The sequence below is a fragment of the Cyprinus carpio genome, chromosome B7, assembly GCF_018340385.1.
Source record: "Cyprinus carpio isolate SPL01 chromosome B7, ASM1834038v1, whole genome shotgun sequence".
Classification (NCBI taxonomy): domain Eukaryota; kingdom Metazoa; phylum Chordata; class Actinopteri; order Cypriniformes; family Cyprinidae; genus Cyprinus; species Cyprinus carpio.
In genome coordinates this window covers 20,137,172-20,155,262 of record NC_056603.1, presented here as the reverse complement: position 1 = coordinate 20,155,262, position 18,091 = coordinate 20,137,172, and the positions used below count along the sequence as shown (strand labels likewise).

Below are 18,091 nucleotides of genomic sequence, written 5' to 3'. Positions count from 1 at the left end.
TTCAAAAAGGTACATTTGGGCATTTATGTCACTACCTATTGTCTGCCTCAAATTATTGCCAGATGGGTTGGATATGAAAGACTAATATAAATAAAATCATTTGGAGAGCTGACCTTGAGTGTTATTTTTGTCTTTGATCTGCAGGCACTAACAAAAAGAACACCTTGATTGCATAGAAGAGACCACACAACCATATCTGCTTGCTGATGGGACAAAGAGGAACATCATTCATGGATGCTACACAACTGTCATCAAGTGTCTTGCTGCAATCTTGTTCACATCTACCTGTCATTTTTGTTCACATCTAGGTAAATTTGATGATTTTGTGTTTTATTAACTATTTTATGTTTCTGTGCAACATGTAATGAAATTAACGTCTACACACTTATATGCTTTAAAGTTGCCCCTTTGCCCATTTGTTAAATAAACGTTGAAATTTATACATCTGTCTGAAGATTTTGTCTAATTTTGTACAGTAACACCACACAATAGAATTTTTTTTTTTTTTGGCACTGATAAATAACACTTAAAGGATTAAAACAACACCAGGGGTGTTAAATACACCATAGTGTAAAAAATTAAACAACAATAGCAAATGTAACACTTTATACTCGGAGTGTAATTCTTCTACACTGTAAGGTTCTATATTAACACTAAAAATTCAACACTACAAACGGTGTACTTTTAACACTAGATAGATTGGGACCATATATGATCTTAAGTAGTGTTAAAATTGACACTTTTAAGTGTTAAATTGACACTGCGTTTTTTACTGTGTATGTTTGAACATATCTGTAAATAATGCTATATTTCACATAGTGTCAGCACTGTAGGTCTGGCAGTGCACCATGATTTATCTTACTGTTTTAGACTGGGAGAACTAACAGGTGAGAAGCTTGGGAAAATATCCAGAAACTGGTGATGCTAAATCATGCTCAGACAAATCATTAATAACAGAATTAACCTGTTCAGACAATGTCAATTTGAACAGACTGCCTTTTCCCCAGTGCTTTTCATTCAAATAACAATTATAAGCTGCTTAATCAATCAATGATTGCATCACATATCACACACTGACCATTGATTTTATTTGTAATTCCATAACTTTTGTCCATGCAGTCGTTAAAATTCAGTCAGATTATTTTCAAACCATGCCAAATTGATTATCATTTATGACTGCATTTAGTGGGGAAAAAAATATAATTGAAATAATAATAATAATTGAAACATAATTTGCATCACTAACAACTGCAATTTTTTTTATTCTCTATACATTTTACACCAAATATCTAAGTTGTGAAAAAAGCAGATGGTGAGCCACACGTAGCCCAAACATTATTTTTTAAACACTTCATCCTACAAAATGACCTCTGTCTGCATTTCTGGTGATCCAAATATACCTGGCATTTCAAAGCCAAAAATGTGCTGTACTGACAAAGTCAATAACATTAAGAGGCACTGCCCAAATACATTTCAAGGTAGGCGTAATGGTTTGTCTGTCCTTCAGGCATTAGATTAAGCCTAGAACTCACAAAATGGACTTAAAGAAAATATACAAGTGTACTTAATGAGGGAGTAGTTCTGTTTGACCAGGTTGCTTTTTCTTTAAAATAAGCCCATCAGGGCAGCTGACAACTCCCTGTTTATGTCTTCTCTAATCAATGTTATGAAAGACCCTCTTCTCAATAACGCTGCTGCAATTTCTAATTTATCTCATGGCAACCCTGCAGTTGTGCGGTAATAATAAACAGTTGGTAGTGAAGCATGCAGCCTCACTTTAAGACCTCTCCATCACATTCATTCCCATTAAGCAAAAGCTATTACCAGCACTGCAATAACAACATCACATCAACCAGCAAAACAGGAAACTGCAACTTTGCCATTTAAATGTGTTTTGGTCTTAGCAACACTTGTACCTTCTTTAAATTAGGCTGTTTGCTGTAAGATTAATTGTTCAGTGTCAAATACCTCAAATAATGGTACGGCCTATAAGCCCACACAATACGGTGGGAGGTTCATGGCAAACATTTTCAAATTACCAAACAACATTCAGCCATCTACATTTGTGTTCAAACTGTCTAACACAGAAATGTAAACAGAAGCTTCAGGCAAAAATGTTCTTAAATGTTTCATGAAGCAATATTTAATTCCAAACCTGTATGACTTTCTTTCTTCTGCAGACCACAAACTGTTCTTGTAAAAACATTGAAAGTCAGCGGGGTCCGAAATAACACTGAATCTGACTGGTTTTCATTATAGAGGCAAAAAATAATGATAATAATAATTAAGAATCTCTTGTGTTCAGCAGAAGAAAATCATACAGGTTTGTAACAACATGGGGGTGAGCAAAGGTGCATCAGAAATCACAAACTATATGAAATATGTAGTATGTCCAGATTCATGTTATTCATAAAATGGGCGAAAGGTGAATTTTACCTGTGTGAATGGCAGTAAAGCAAGGCATTTGACACTGTAGGTCACGACAATAACAGCATGACAAATGTAAGTTCAGATTACATTCATACTATATAGAACATTTTCAATAATATAATCAGGCCTACTTATTCAAAAGTAATACCATCTCACAGAGTATGTAATTTCAGACACAGCCAAATTGATGATAGAATTCACATTTTTGGGTGAACTAGCCTTTTAAGAGGTCTAATACAAATGTGAAAAGAAGCCGTAGGCCAAAATTTTCTAAATGTTAAGCCCTTTAAAGGTTCAGTACAACAAATATAAAACCCTTTCATTTCCAAAACTACACAATGTTCTTGTACAGAAAATATCTTCTTAGGCAGGTCCAAAATAATAAAAAGACAGAGAGAGAGAGATTTTTTTTCAGAATGTCTTTGTTTCCTACAGAAGAAAGTAAGTCAGAGAGTTTTGGGTGAACTATCCCTTTAAGATGTCTAGTAAAAAAAAAAAATTAACAAGCTTTAGAACAAACTGTTCTTTACATGTTTAAAAATAACAAATAAACAATAAACATTTCATTGTTTTATACGGCTAATGTGTAGATCTTCATTTATTCATTTTCCTATATCTCTTAAAAGTCGGTTTCATAGCTGGGTTTCTGAATTTCTGATTCCATCCCTGGTAAAGACGTTCTCCTCCTGGCTGCTGTCTCTATTCTCTGCATATCAGAACATCAACATTGCCTTTTTGAAAGTTCCTAAACGTTCCTTCTCTCACAGTCGCAGGCATCTCTCCCTGGAGCCTCATATGACGAACACCCATTTCCTCCAGTGAGTAGCCCAGCCAGTTGACAGTGGAAGCCGAGTTACAGAACACCAAAACGCCTTTATGCTTCATTTCGGCCATCTTCAGGGCCTGGTGAAGCTCTAGAATCTTGTCTGCACCTTTGACCCTGAGAAACGTCTGCTTAACATGCGGCATGAGATGATGCAGCATGCGGCTTTTAACGGTCACCATGCTGGCCAGGCCAGAGCACCTCTCCTACGCCACCCGGAAATGTGGCTCCCACCACGACCAGCTGAGCTTTACGGGCGAGCCCAACCGTCTCAGAGAGCCTGGATGCCACCTCGGTATGCGATAGAATATTCTCAAGCATGCCCGCAAAGCTTTTGTCAAACATAGTGTCGGCTTCATCAATGACTAGGAAGTTTAGTTCGTTCAAGTTAATGAAGCGCTTCCAGAGGGCCTTCAGCAGGGCGCCAGGAGTGGCCACTAAAACATCCGGCTGACCGTGAGTGAACGCCGCTCTGATGTTTCCCACACCTCTCCCACCTCCTGCGACTTTGACCACGAGTCCAAATGGTCTGCTGATCGATCGAGCTACAGATGTCACTTGTTCTGCTAGTTCACGTGATGGCACGATGACCACAGCACGAATGTTTCTCTCGGAGTCTGTGAAGGGCTCCTCCTGCAGCCTGTGGATGATGGGAAGGAGGTAAGCGAGTGTTTTTCCGCTTCCTGTCTCGGCAGCACAGAGAATGTTGCATCCTTTTAGTATTTTGAGAATGGTTTGCATCTGGACTGCGGTGGGGTGAATTATATTCTGACTGTGTAAAGTCTCGACCAGTTCTGGACAAATATTAAAGCAATTAAATGTCTTTTGGGGGACGGAAGCACTGCCATCACCCTCGTCCTTCTGCATGAGGACAGATGGTGGAGCACTTTGGATGCTGTTCATGTAGAAGTAATCTCCTAATGCTTTGTTACTCTTCCATCCCTTGGATGTTAGAACTGGTTGTTCAAATTTCCCAAGTGTATAGCCGACAGACTGGTTTAGCTGCGGGTTCTTGCTCTTGATCAACAGTCTTCCAGGCTTGACTGTTGGCAGCTTGTTCAACTTCTTGCTTTGCATCTGTTTGATGTTCTCTATACGTTCTTGCATGCGTCTCGGGATGCGAATCACCACAGGCTGTGAGCCAGCGGTTGTCACTCTGCGTACACAAGCGCTAACCCCCGCGATCTGTCCCCAGCCGAGCTGCAAACTACAGAGTTTGGAAATGAGAAAGGTGCAGCGTCTGATCTTCACCGACTGCATTATACATACGAGGCAATCCCACAGCACACGCGAAGGTGAATATCGAATGTCCCGTTTAATACATATTAAAGACATATTTAAAGAATAATATTTTATGTGACAAATGTTTTGAATGCACACGCATGCTTTTAGTTCGTCCGGTCGTAAAATGATTACGTTTGAAAGCCCGTGACGCCAAAATTAAAGCCCTCAAACGTGAGGAATAGCGTGCTACGATAGATCACATTTAACAAGGGAATCAGATTATGGAAGCAATAACACAAGATGTTGCTAGCAATACAATGTTTCAAACATCGTCTTAAATAGTTCAGTCTAGAATGTGTAGACTATTCAGAAAGATTAACAAATAGTGAAGGCATAAAAAATTTTTTTTTTTTTAGATTAAATTATTCAGAGATTATTGTGCTATTGTTTTATTTGAATGTCATATCCAACATAGTTAGATAATTATACATTTAAATTTGCTTTAAAAATATTTTTTAAAAAAGAACCAATTTAAATTCATAGATATAATTAATATTTTGTACAAATCATATATTTTATACATTATAAACTAAACTTTTACTATTATTAATCTAAAATGAAATATAACTGATATCAGAAAATCAATTGATTTATATAATAGATATAATATTATAATATAAAAGACTAATAGCTGATTACATTTACATTTAGTCATTTTGCAGATGTTTTTATCTAAAGCGACTTACAATTGGGGGATAAAGCGATTCTTCTTAAAGAGGCAAACATACACAGAAAGTGCTTGTAATAAGTTTTAGACATTGTTCAAATAAGTACAAGCTAGAAAGAGAAGGAATAAATAAAGAGAAAGACAATTGTTTTTTGTTTGTTTGTTTGTTGTTGTTGTTGTTGTTATTGTCGTTTTTTTTTATTTTTTTTTTTGCTTTGTTTTTTTTTTTTTGATGAAGTCAAGTAGCTTCGAAAGAGATGAGTTTTCAGCAGTCACTTGAAAATTGTCAGGGATACAGCATTCCGGATAGGGGTGGGAAGATCATTCCACCAGCCAGGAATGGTGAACGAAAATGTTCTGGAAAGTGATTTTGAGCCACTCTGTGATGGTGCCACGAGGCGTCGCTCACTAGCGGATCTCAGATTTCTGGAGGTGATGTAGATACGTAGTAGTGAGTGGAAGTAGGCAGGTGCTGAGCCTGTGGCTGTTCTATATGCAAGCATCAATGTCTTAAACTTGATTCGAGCCGCAACCGGTAGCCAGTGCAAGGAGATAAAGAGAGTTGTAACATGTGCTCTTTTGGGCTCGTTGAAGACCAGTCATGCCGCTGCATTCTGAATTATTTGTAGAGGTTTGACTGTGCTTGATGGAAGTCCAGCCAGAATAGCATTGTAGTAGTCCAGCCTAGAAATGACAAGGGCCTGGACAAGAAGTTGTGCAGCATGCTCCATTAGAAAGGGCCTGATCTTTCTGATGTTGTGCAATGCAAACCTGCAAGATCAAGCAGTCTTTGCAATGTGGTCTTTGAAGGTCAGCTGATCATCAAAGGTTACACCAAGATTTCTGACTGAAGTTGATGGGGTAATTGTAGAAGAACTTAGCTGGATGGAGAAATCATACTGTAGAGTTGGAGTGGCAGGGAAGACAAGAAGCTCAGTCCTTGCCAGGTTGAGCTGTAGGTGATGTTCTTTCATCCATGCCGAGATGTCCGCCAGGCAGCCTGAGATCCGTGCAGCTACCGTTGGATCATCTGGTTGAAATGAAAGATAGAGCTGTGTGTCATCAGCATAGCAATGGTAGGAGAAGCCATGTGCCTGTATGATGGGACCTAGTGATGTTGTGTATGTGGAGAAGAGGAGGGGTCCAAGAACTGATCCCTGAGGAACCCCAGTGACAAATTGATGTGCTTTGGATACCTCTCCTCCCCAGGCCACCCTGAAAGACCTACCAGTAAGATAGGATTCAAACCAGCAAAAGTGGAATCCCTGGGATGTCCATTGATGAGAGGGCAGACAGGAGGATCTGATGATTCACAGTGTCAAATGCAGCAGATAGATCCAGCAGAATAAGAACTGATGATTTGGTATCAGCTTTTGCAATTTGCAGGGTTTCCGTGACTGACAGTAGCGCAGTCACAGTTGAATGGCCACTCCTGAAACCACACTGGATAGCGTCCAGTTTGTTGCTCTGTGAGAGAAACAATGATATCTGATTGAAAACAACTCTTTCGAGGGTTTTTGCTATGAATGGAAGGAGAGAGACAGGTCTGTAGCGTGAAGGTCTGTATGTGAAGTGTTTAATGTAGGTTTTTTGAGCAGCGGGGTTACCCGAGCCTGCTTGAATGCAGTGGGGAAGAAATGTGTTGATGATGTGTGTGAGTGCTGGTAAAAATGTAGGAGAGATTGCTAGGAGGAGATGTGAGGGGATTGGGTCTAGAGGGCATGTTGTAGGGTGACAGGAGAGGAGAAGTTTTGATACTTCTGCCTCAGTGAGCAGACAGAAGGAGAAGATGGGAGTTTTAGCAGTGGATGTGGTTGGTTTAGGGTCCTGTGTGTGTTAGGCTGATAATGCTAATAAGTAAATTGTACATAATGCTGCAAGCAATATTTCAAGCAAGTAGCCATAAAGGTATAGTTCACCCAAAAATAAAAATTCTGTCATTAATTACTCACCCTCATGTCGTTCCAAACCTGTAGGACCTTAGTTCATCTTTGGAACACAAATTAAGATATTTTTGATACACTCTGAGAGCTCTCTGACCCTCCCATAGACAGCAAGGATCCTAACACATCAAGCTTCAGAAATATAGCAAGAGTATCATATACATAAACAACATATGCAACATATGTACGCGGATATGTTGCATACGGTGTTTACATGTGTTACTCTTCAAAATGGTGCTATAAAGTGATGCAGAGGAGACAAATTGTTGAATAAAGTCATTATTTTTGTTTTCTTTGCACACAAAAAGTATTATTGTAGCTTTGTAAAAATTACAGTTGAACCCCTGATGTCACATGGATTATTTTAGCGATCTCCTTGCTACGTTTCTGGAGCTTGATCATGTTAGGATCCTTGCTGTCTATGGGAGGGTCAGAGAGCTCTCGGAATTCATTAAAAATATCTTATAATAATATTTGGGTTCCGAAGATGAACAAATGTCTTACACGTTTAGAATGATGAGGGTATGTAATTAATGACAGAATTTTCATTTTTGGGTGAACTAATCCTTTAAAGTGCAATTAGCCTACTACATGGACTATCCCAGATACACTACCTGGGGAGTTATACCTATAATTATGCCTAGTGTCACAGCTTTGACTTGCATTCTTCATTTCAAAGGAAGATGTTTGATGATTTTGAATGTGCTCATACGCCTAAATGATTTAGACCTTACTCTCCATAAAAGTGGTTTTATGATGGCATGAATGAGCTGCTGTGAAAGATTCAAATAGAGGTGCAAAAGTGCATAACTAATGTTCTTTATTCTCAGACATTGATTAATTATATGGAAATTTCAGATACATTTAATAACCTGATCAACTTTTATACAGGGGTCTGAATAGCAATTATGACATAAGATTTTTGTATTTATCTGATTTAAAACATGACATGTACATTTAAATCTATGTTTGAGGCATTATGACTAACAAACACAGACACAACTGACAGTTAAAGTTAGAAATGTTTGCCTACACAATATGCACTCTTTCAGAAAAAAGATACAAGATCTGTCACTGGTAGGGTACCTTTTGAAAAGCTTTACCTTTGTACCTAAAATTGCACATAAATGGTTTGCATAAGTTTGAAAAGTACTGCCCCAGTGACAGGTTTGTACCTTTTTTTCTGAGGGTGCATATTCATTTAAAGGAATGTGTAATCAACAGTTTACATGAAAATTAGTTTTGTGCCCCTGGCAGCTTCATTAATCTCTGATCCAGCCTGAAACTACAGAGGTGTGCCGCCACTGACCCGCGTTCAGATAATCAAAGACATTCAGCTGTGTCTGCAAAGGGAGATAAACAACTCCTGGTGTGAGTATTAGAAAGCCAAGTGCGTTCATGAGTGTGTGTGTGTGTGTGTGTGTGTGTGTGTGTGTGTGTGTGTGTGTGTGTGTGTGTGTGTGTGTGTGTGTGTGTGTGTGTGTGTGTGTGTGTGTGTGTGTGATTATAATCAATAGTTATGTCATAGCCTTTTATTGTTTTGTTCCCTATGGAGCCTTTGTCTTTGCTTGTAATGGATACCGAAGGACAGGGAAACACTTTGAAAGAGCATGTTATTTACTGTGTCTACTGCTTAGTCGGTCCTTTCACGGGATCATTGGTTGATAAAAAATTTAACATTTAATATAATTGAAATTAATTTCATTTTTAAGTTAATTATTTTAAGTCTAGCTCGGATATGGGAGTGTCAAATTATCACATTATTCAAAATTTAGCAAAGTTTAAATAGATTTAGTTTTTTGTTGGTTGGTTCATACATTCATTCATTCGTTTTAGAATGTTTAATGACATTTGTCACCGTGTCAGAAATGTTATCATAAGATCAGTGTCACCTTTTTTTTCTTTGCTTTATATCTGCAAAAACTAAGCAGCTTCTTTTAGCCACGAGTCCTGCATTAAATTGGTGTTTCACTTAAGTGTTTTCACTTAGTAGGCTATCAATTGGCAGGCAGAAGCAAAAACAGCACAGAAATGTTATTGTAATGCAGTTATTTCAATACATGCTCCATCTGCTTCAGCCTCTTTAAAAATGCATCATACCAATGAGAAAAGACAAATGCTATTCCCATTTCTGTTACAGCAAATTTGAATTTTCATGTCGTAGGCCTATTTCAATGCAGGTAAAAGTGCTCAAGTTGTGCTACAATACCAGGACATTCCTGCCTTCAGACAACTGATGATTGGTAAAATGCCTTGGAAGGAAAATACAGTATGCCATGTAGTTACTATTTTTCCCAATTTTTCATAGAATATTTGACACAGGTGCTGTTTGATTTAGATGTAAAATCTTCAATTGTGAAACTAACTTTATCCCAGGTTAACATGATTTTAGATGATTTTTAGTTTAGTTTTTTTTTTGTTGTTGTTTTTTTGTATTCTCAGTATACTTCATGAAGTTATAAATGTTGTGCTGCTTTTCTTTTAATTGGCTTGTTTTTCAATCAGCCACTGATTAAAATCAGATGTGTCCCTGGAGTCCTTAAGTCCTGACTATGGTTTGTCTTGAGAACTTCCCCTTATCTCTCCTCTATCTCCTCTTTCCCTGGTGGGTTTTTATCAACACTCAAGCTAATTACACGGTCACAGTCTCAGAGAGGGGTGAAGAAACCCATACCACCAGCAGCATTAATTATTTTCAGGGCATAAAATTAAAATCCATTCTTGTATCCAAATGAACAGAGACGCAATATTTGGATACTCTGGGTTTATAAATAATGATATAAAATGGTTGTAGATTACGGGGAAGTTGCAGAAAGAATGTCATTGGATATCAGATCAAATTATGCTGAACAAAATGTGTTTCAGAGAACACTGCACACATTATAGGTTTAAGATGGGTGCATGGGAGAAACAGTTATGATGTGTGATATGAATGACAAAATGATGTTGTTTGCAGGAGTATTGTTTTCTTAAGCCTTTCCCTAGACCAACATCTTGCTTCTGTGCTGAGTCACTCTCTAATATTACTCACACTGTGTAGTGAGGCCCCTTAGTCTCATTTGTTTAATAAAGGTGTTTTCCTGCTTTTTGCAATAAATATTTATTTATTGTTGAACAGCAATAAGACAACGGCAAAAACTGCTCAGATTAACACTGATGCCTCTGAAAAGGTTTGTTTGTGTTGAGGCTGATAGCAATTACAGTTTAAATACAGCATCCCCATGAGATGCTGAGCTTTAATGACTGCCTCGCAGTAATAATGTCTGCTTCATCAACACGATGGCTGTTGTGTTACACAGGATAAATTGTGTGCCTCCTCACACTAACAGTCCTCCAGCACCTCTTACAACAGCTCTTACCATTCTCTCTCAAAAAAGGTTTTATGTTGAGCATAAACTAACTCTGCCAAATACACGCCCTTGTGATGTCAGATATATTGCTGCTTGTTCAGCCCAGAACTTAACGGCTTCCTTGATATCAAAGGGATTTGTATTGTTGTCTGGAGTGTATTGGTTGCTGCTGTATTGCCACGTCTTGTATCAGAACGTTTAGTAAAAGGCTCTAGTGATTTGTCATAATGTCAAAGAATCAATAAAGGTCTTTATAGGGAATTAAGAAGTGGGAAAATTGCTGGAAGGATTTTGCTTGGAATGTTCTCTGTTGGAAAAACGCACAAATGTTGACTTGTACAGTATATCATGTATGGATGATGCATATTTCTTTTCTTTTTTTCCCATCAGTATATTGATTTTTATTTAGACAAATTTCAACAAAAGCTTGTACAATTAGCATTTAAATAAATAAATACAAACATAAATAGATACAAATAACATTAAACAAATCACACTTTTAAGCACTGTATATAAATATTTGGAAAACAAATTAACAATAATTAATAATTCCAATTATGTGTGTTTAAATGTTAAATGTGACTTTTTAATGACTTTTCTAATTGTATTTGATTCACTGAAAATAACCAACTCATCAGAGTCACTGTTTAAGAATTAATACTGGGTTGGTTCACTAAAAGTCATTCATTCAGGAATCAGACTACACTGGTTGTGCTGTATGTTTTTGATTCAAAAAGAATTTCATCATAAGAGTAATTTGTTTTGTAATAAACCTACACTGGTCACAACACACTGTAGTTTCAGTATAGCGACTTGTGCTTTCACTAAATATTTAGCACAGAAAACTCCTGTCAGAGGCCCTGCTGTTTCTACCTGGTATTAAGAAGCATTTTCTGTGATCCAATCACAAGTGGTCAGCACAAAACGGGTTTTCAAGGTGGAAACAGACTCTAAAACATTTTAGGATCAGATCATTGAAACCACATACAAAGGTAGTCAAAAGTATGTCATAGATTAAAGTTTGGTATTCCTCCCACACAGACAAGAACCGTTAACAGAACTAAATGTCATTAATTTCTGGTTTATACATGTTGTATGTGTTTTGTTCTCGGTCAGCCACACCAGTTTCCAGGATTAAGAGGGAGAGACATTGCAATCTGGTGTGTGTGCCAGCAAGTCTAGGAACTACAAACTGGATTTGCACAAAATGCTTCAGAAGACCAGTATGACTAAAGACTGTCCAAGATCTGGAGCTACCTAAAAGCTGACTGGTCCATCTTTTTCAAAAATTTACTGTTGCTGCTGGCACACCCTACAAAAAAAGACCAGCTCTGACCAGCATGAATTTCCAAGCTGGTCCAAGTTTCTTTATGCTGGTTAGTGGTGGTTTTGTCAACCAGCATGGTCTTTCTCAAAAAGCTGGTTGACCAGAATAGTTGTGGTTAAAGAAGTTGGTCTTTTGAGGGGCAGTGCTCTAATCTGTGGCAGAAGTGTGAAGAATTGTACTGCTGTTTGTAGACCTCGCACCTAACTAGCTCATTCCAGACAGTGTGATGGATTCTTCTGCAGTGGCATCAACTCTTCATTTACTGATCGCTGCTCTTTATTCTGACACACTTAGAGTAGTTGTAGTTGGGAGGGTCACAGAATCCAGAGATACGACAAAACAATTTCATCAGGGTATTATGCTGGAGGGTTATCGCTGTGTTGGTTATGAAAAGTAATACTGCTTACAAAAAGTGATTTCACCAGAAAGTGAACAACTGCAGTATTTCTGTGGTTGTAAGTGTTAACATAGCAAACGTGTTTATGGCTTTTGTAATTGTCAGAGAGTAGGAAGTAAAAAGAGGTAGAGCAAAGGGGTGATGGTTCTGGGACAAGATGTAAACTGGACTCAGATGTGCATCCCTGTAAGTTTTCTATGTCACATTTTGTTGCCATTTCAAAGTCTGTCTTTTGGGGGTGGGGGGTTCAAATCTGACTGGCCAGTCAGAAATTTTTGTTTTCAACTGCCTGAATTAATCTTTTTTTGTTTTTCACTGAAACATTAATTCATTTTATTGTTTGTGATTGAACTACTGTACACGCTTGCCAGATTTTTGTGATTGCTTTGTAAAATTTATTGTGGGTGGATTCATGACATTCTGTCTCCAGGGCAACGTACATTAAGGCAGTTATATGTGACAGAACCAAGGTAACAGAACATAAGAAATCCATTATTACAGTACAGAAGGTGATGTTTCAGTATGGCTTTTAATTGCTTCTTATTAACCTTTGAAATCAATTCACATTGTAGTCAGCTGATGAGATGTTTTTATCATGAGTGCATTTGAATTCAGTAAAATACACATGATTGAATTTTCTAAAAAGTGTATCTCAGAGGATATGGTTGATTCAAGTTAGATTTTAAATGAACCTATTTTTCATTCATAGTTTCTTGCAAATAATCTGTAACAAATCCTTTATCTAGTATGCATAACTTTTGTTTCCGATGCTGCCTCCACTTCTGCTTTCTCCACATCATGAACTCAACATATGCCTGGCCCGGTTGTTAATGTACTTCATAAAGAGCACTTTACCTTGAACTTTTTTGTCAGTGCATTTATATATCAATAAAAAAAAGTTTTACTCATTTCTGTTTTCCATAAAAGTAGTATTTTGTACTGTTTATTGTTATGCCAAGTTTCAAGACACAATAGAGAGAGACAGAGAAAATCGATTAATTATAATAGGATTTATGCATTTTTCATTAGCATCTTATGTAAGCCTAGCTCAATGACTCTATCATTAAGTAATTCCTAAAAGATGCATGCAAGGTTTCTGTTTGTACAGGAATAGTTTGTCTATGGATTCAAGTTAATTAAACTTTTTCTTTGCAAGCAACTTTTGCAGAAATATTCTATGCACAGTCTTCGGATTAGGCCCTAAGAGGATTACATGTTTCGAAGCAACATCTCTAAATCTGTTCGATGTGTATATTGAAATGCTATATTAGAGCCATTAGTAATCTGAGTTAGCCTCAGTCTGTCAGTGATGTGGCAGACTTGTACTGGCTAAACCAAAGGTCCTGCAGATATAAGATTTGCTCAGCCATGATGACAGTGAATGCAATTTAAAACTCATCCGAAAAAAAGACTTGCCTGTCTGTTTTTCTTCTTTTTTTTTCAGAGTAAAATGATCTTTCAGTTTTATGAAATTCTGGAGAAAATAACAGAAACCCATTGTTCAGAAAAGCAAACAGCACAAAAATCTCCTCTGCTGAAAAGTACCATTTGTGACCCTGGACCATAAAACCAGTAGATTCCTGCATTTTAGCCCGGGCCCAACGGGCCCCTACTTTTTTACACACCTCAGGCCAGGCTTCGGGACAATTTTCATGTCATAGTTCAGACGCGGGGCGGGCCTTGGGCCTGTTTTAGGCTTCTCCTTATTTTTATATTTTAGACATCCATCAATCCAAAAAAATTTGCTGCGCAAACATGAGACCATGCTAATGCGACTGTCAAGAGCGGTTCGACGGTGTTTATTGTCCTGCAGCAGCAGTATGGTGCATGCCGTCAGCACAGCTGAACAGTTCTGCATTCAAATGCACGCAATAGGCTTAAGCTTGCAACAAAGCACCAAAAAGTAATTACCATAAATGTGACAGGGGAAAATAGTAAGGAGATATTTGAATTATTTACTCATAAACTAGTGTTTTCTGAGTCTGTGTCCCAAGGATGAAGTTGCCGATGATGGCCCGCTATCTCCTCAGACGCGCATTTAGAGAGAAGTGCATCTTTATGGATTATGATTATGATTATAATGAATGAAAGAGTTTTTGTTTTTGATTTGTTTTATTTCATTACGTTTTGTTGATATTGTGAGTGCACACAAATAAAAGTAGACACTTTGCAGTTACGAATGACTATGATTACTCTTAACTTTATGAGCAAAAATGATGGCGTATCCACTGAAAAAAATGCAAGTGATCGCGCTGGCGCCTCCATATCCTGCAAAGCATCTCCGCACAAACTATTGGATATGGCACACATTTATCTAGGTTTAACATTTAAACATTGTTATATGCTTGAACTGTTTTATATATATATAGATTTTATTTTAGGCAAGTCGTGATGATTTGAGAAGGCTAAATTGATCAGACATAGGCTCACTGTCTGCCGCTGGCCACTTGTTCATTACTTAAAAAAAACGAAAACTTATATTTAACGAACAAAAAAATGTTCCAAACATATTTCTAAATTAACTTAATAAAAAAAAACTAAACGAAATATAATCACTTTGCAAAACTATCAAAAACTAACTACAAACTACAAAACTACTATATAACCAATTAACTATTTTAATAGCTGAAACAGTAGTATACTGTAAGCTGTTTAGGGAGAAGGGTTTAAAAAGACAGGCGCGGGTCGGGCTCAGGCTGGTAAATCTGATAAGCTGTCGGACACGGGCCGGGCTAACGCCTGAGTGTCTCAGGCCTGGGCCGGGCTAGGGCCTAAATTATTATTTAAAATTATTATTTAAAATAACAGAAATGTACAGTAAAAATCAAGCAGTTAGTTAATGTCATGTAATCAAACAGATGGTGAACACTATTAACAGTAATGATTATATGTTGCAATCAAGCTTGTTATCTGAGAGTTTTCATCATCTGAGGTCTTCTGAGGGGTTGGCATCATCTCTTCTCAGGTGTTCGGTCATCTCTGGTCTTTGTAAGGGCTGGATCCAGACTGAAGCTTGTGTAATTCCTGTGGCAGAAACAAAAAAGGAAATAGAGAAAAATTAGCGCAGCTGCAGTTCCAGCTACACTCTTAAAAATAAAGGTGCTTCGCGATGCCATAGAAGAACCTTTTTTTCCTAAATGGTTCTATAAAGAACCTTCAACATCTGAAGAACCTTTCTGTTTCACAAAAGGTTTTGGTGGTGAAAAAAGGTTCTTCAGATTATGAAAATGTAAGAAAGAGATGGTTCTTTAAAGAACCTTTGACCGAATGGTTTTTTGTGGAACCAAAAATGGTTCTTCTATGGCATCGCTTAAAGAACCTTTTGAAGCACCTTTTTTTTTAAGAATGTAAGCAAAAAATCATGTGTTCAACCCAAGCAAAAGAATGTTAATGTGCATGTGATCAGATGTAACTGAAGTACAAGGTAATGAGATACATTAGTGAATGATTGTTAAACAGAGAGTGTGTGTCTGAACCCCAAACATTATCAGGAAGGCTATTCCAGAGTTTGGGAACCCAATGTGAAAAAGCTCTACCTCCTTTAGTGGACTTTGCTATCCTAGGAACTACCAAGAGTCCAGAGTTTTTTTTTTCTTGACCTGATAAGGACTCTAGCAGCTGCATTTTGGACTACCTGTAGCTTGTTTATTGAAGATGCAGGACAACCAGCAGTGCATTTAAATAGTCCCGTCTAGAGGTCATGAATGCATGAACTAGCTTTTCTGCATCAGAAACAGTAGCATGTTCTGTAACTTGGTAATGATTCTAAGATGGAAGAATGCTGTTTTTGTAACATGGGAAGTATGATTTTCAAAAGACAAGTTGCTGTATAATATAACACCAACATTTTTGACAGTAGAGGAAGTAAGAGTATCTGTCTAGATGCAAATTGTAATCTACAAGATTCTGTGTACTCTTTTTTGGTCCAACGAGTAATATCTCTGTCTTGTCCGAATTTAATAGGAGAAAATTATTGGTCATCCCTTTTACATTTTTAACACACTCTGTTAGCTTAGATAATTTAGAAGTGTCATCTGGTCTTGTTGAAATATATAGTTGAGTATCATCAGCATAACAATGGAAACTAATCCAGTATTTTCTAATAATATTACTGAGAGGCAACGTATATTGAAAATAGCAGAGGGCCTAGGACAGATCCTTATGGCACTCCATACTTTACTGGTTTTATTCGAGATGATTCTCTGTTTAAATAGACAAAGTGATAGCGATCGGAAAGGTAGGATCTAAACCATTTTAAAGCCTGCCCTTGAAAACCTTTATAGTTTTGTAATCGATCTATGAGTATATCATTTAACAAGTGCAGTTTCTATGCTATGATGGGGGATGAAACCTGACTGAAATTTTCATAGATATTTTTTTTACAGGAAGGAGCACAATTGCGCAGACAACTTTTTCTAAAATTTTAGACATAGAAGATTTGAAATGGGTCTGTAATTTGCCAGTTCACTAGGATCTAGTTGTGTTTTCTTAATAAGAGGCTTAATAACTTTACTTAATCTTTACTTAATATCCTAATGTTTTTTGGCATAAAAGAAAAATTGATAATTTTGACCCATACAATGTATTGTTGGCTATTGCTACAAATATAGCCGTGGTTATTAAGACTGGTTTTATATTGCTCTTAAATGTCACAACACATCTCTTTTAATCTCCAACATGATTAAAAAGACAATGGCATTTAAATTATTCACTGGGCTTTAGTTTTGCTAATTAAAAATATTAATCTTTGGGATAACTGGTGTGAACATCACTATGTGAAATCTAATGAAAATGCCTCATACAATGTACCTTAACCCATGTGACATTTAGTACAGCAAAGTTTTTCCAATTATAACTCTGAAAATCTTGTGGTTTCATATAAACTTTTAGAATGCTGTTTTTATAAGCTGATAGAGTTGGGCAGCAAAAGCAGTTGATACAATTGAGAACACAGACAAATAGACATTCTTACAAATAATGTTTCTTTATTGTCATTCTTTATTGGTTCTTCAAGGAACCTTCCAACATCCATGGAACCTTTCCATTTCATAAAAGGTTCTTTGTGATGGTTCTTCAACTATTAAAATATTATTCACAAAATGGTTCTTCTAATCTAAGGCATTGCTATGAAAACCCAAGCTGTATTTATGCACATACTGACTGTACTATTGACTGTACTTCATTGCTTTTATGTGTGCTTGTTTAAGTTGTATGTGCCCGGACAAATATTTCTTATAATCATTCTGGTCAATTTAATAGAATAACTAAAGAGAAAAGTTTTTTAAAACACATAATAACTGCATTTTCCCTTGAGTCGATATTTACATTCTCATTGAGTCTCTCTCTCTGTCCCTCTCCCTCTCTGCACTTTGCTGCTCCTGCTCTTTTAATTCTCTCCTGATTCTTTGTCTTTATGAAGTAAACTAGGGGAGGGCTTTTAGGCATACACTGGTTACTGTGACATTATCTCTGTTTTTCCTCTCTCTCTCTCTCTCCCTAATATCCTAAGTAAAGGGTTGTAGTCACATAATAAATCTGTTTACTTGTCTTGGCTCTTAAATGGTTCAATACAACCTGTGTTGGGCACGGGGTTGGAGCAATTTTTCTATCACTGAATGATTTTTACAGGAAAGAGTCTGAACAAATCAAATTGTACATCATGTACAGAATTATTAGTGAGTAAATGCCACATGGAGATGAACCACAGGGGACTGATGGGGAATTCACAGACGTGCACAGTTTATTGGAGTAATTGGCAGGTCTACATAATGTTTAAGCTCCTTAAAATGTCAGATCTCTCAGGTTTAAAAGAAAAAGAATGAATAATACTCTTCATGGTGCACTGAAAGTACTGAAATATAAAATGTTTT

General features: G+C 37.1%; 1 pseudogene; it reads right to left on the bottom strand.

The window, feature by feature from the left end:
• Window positions 1-1,373: 1,373 nt before the first annotated feature.
• Window positions 1,374-4,792, bottom strand: LOC122137972 (annotated as a pseudogene).
• Between the last annotated feature and the right edge of the window lie 13,299 nt (window positions 4,793-18,091).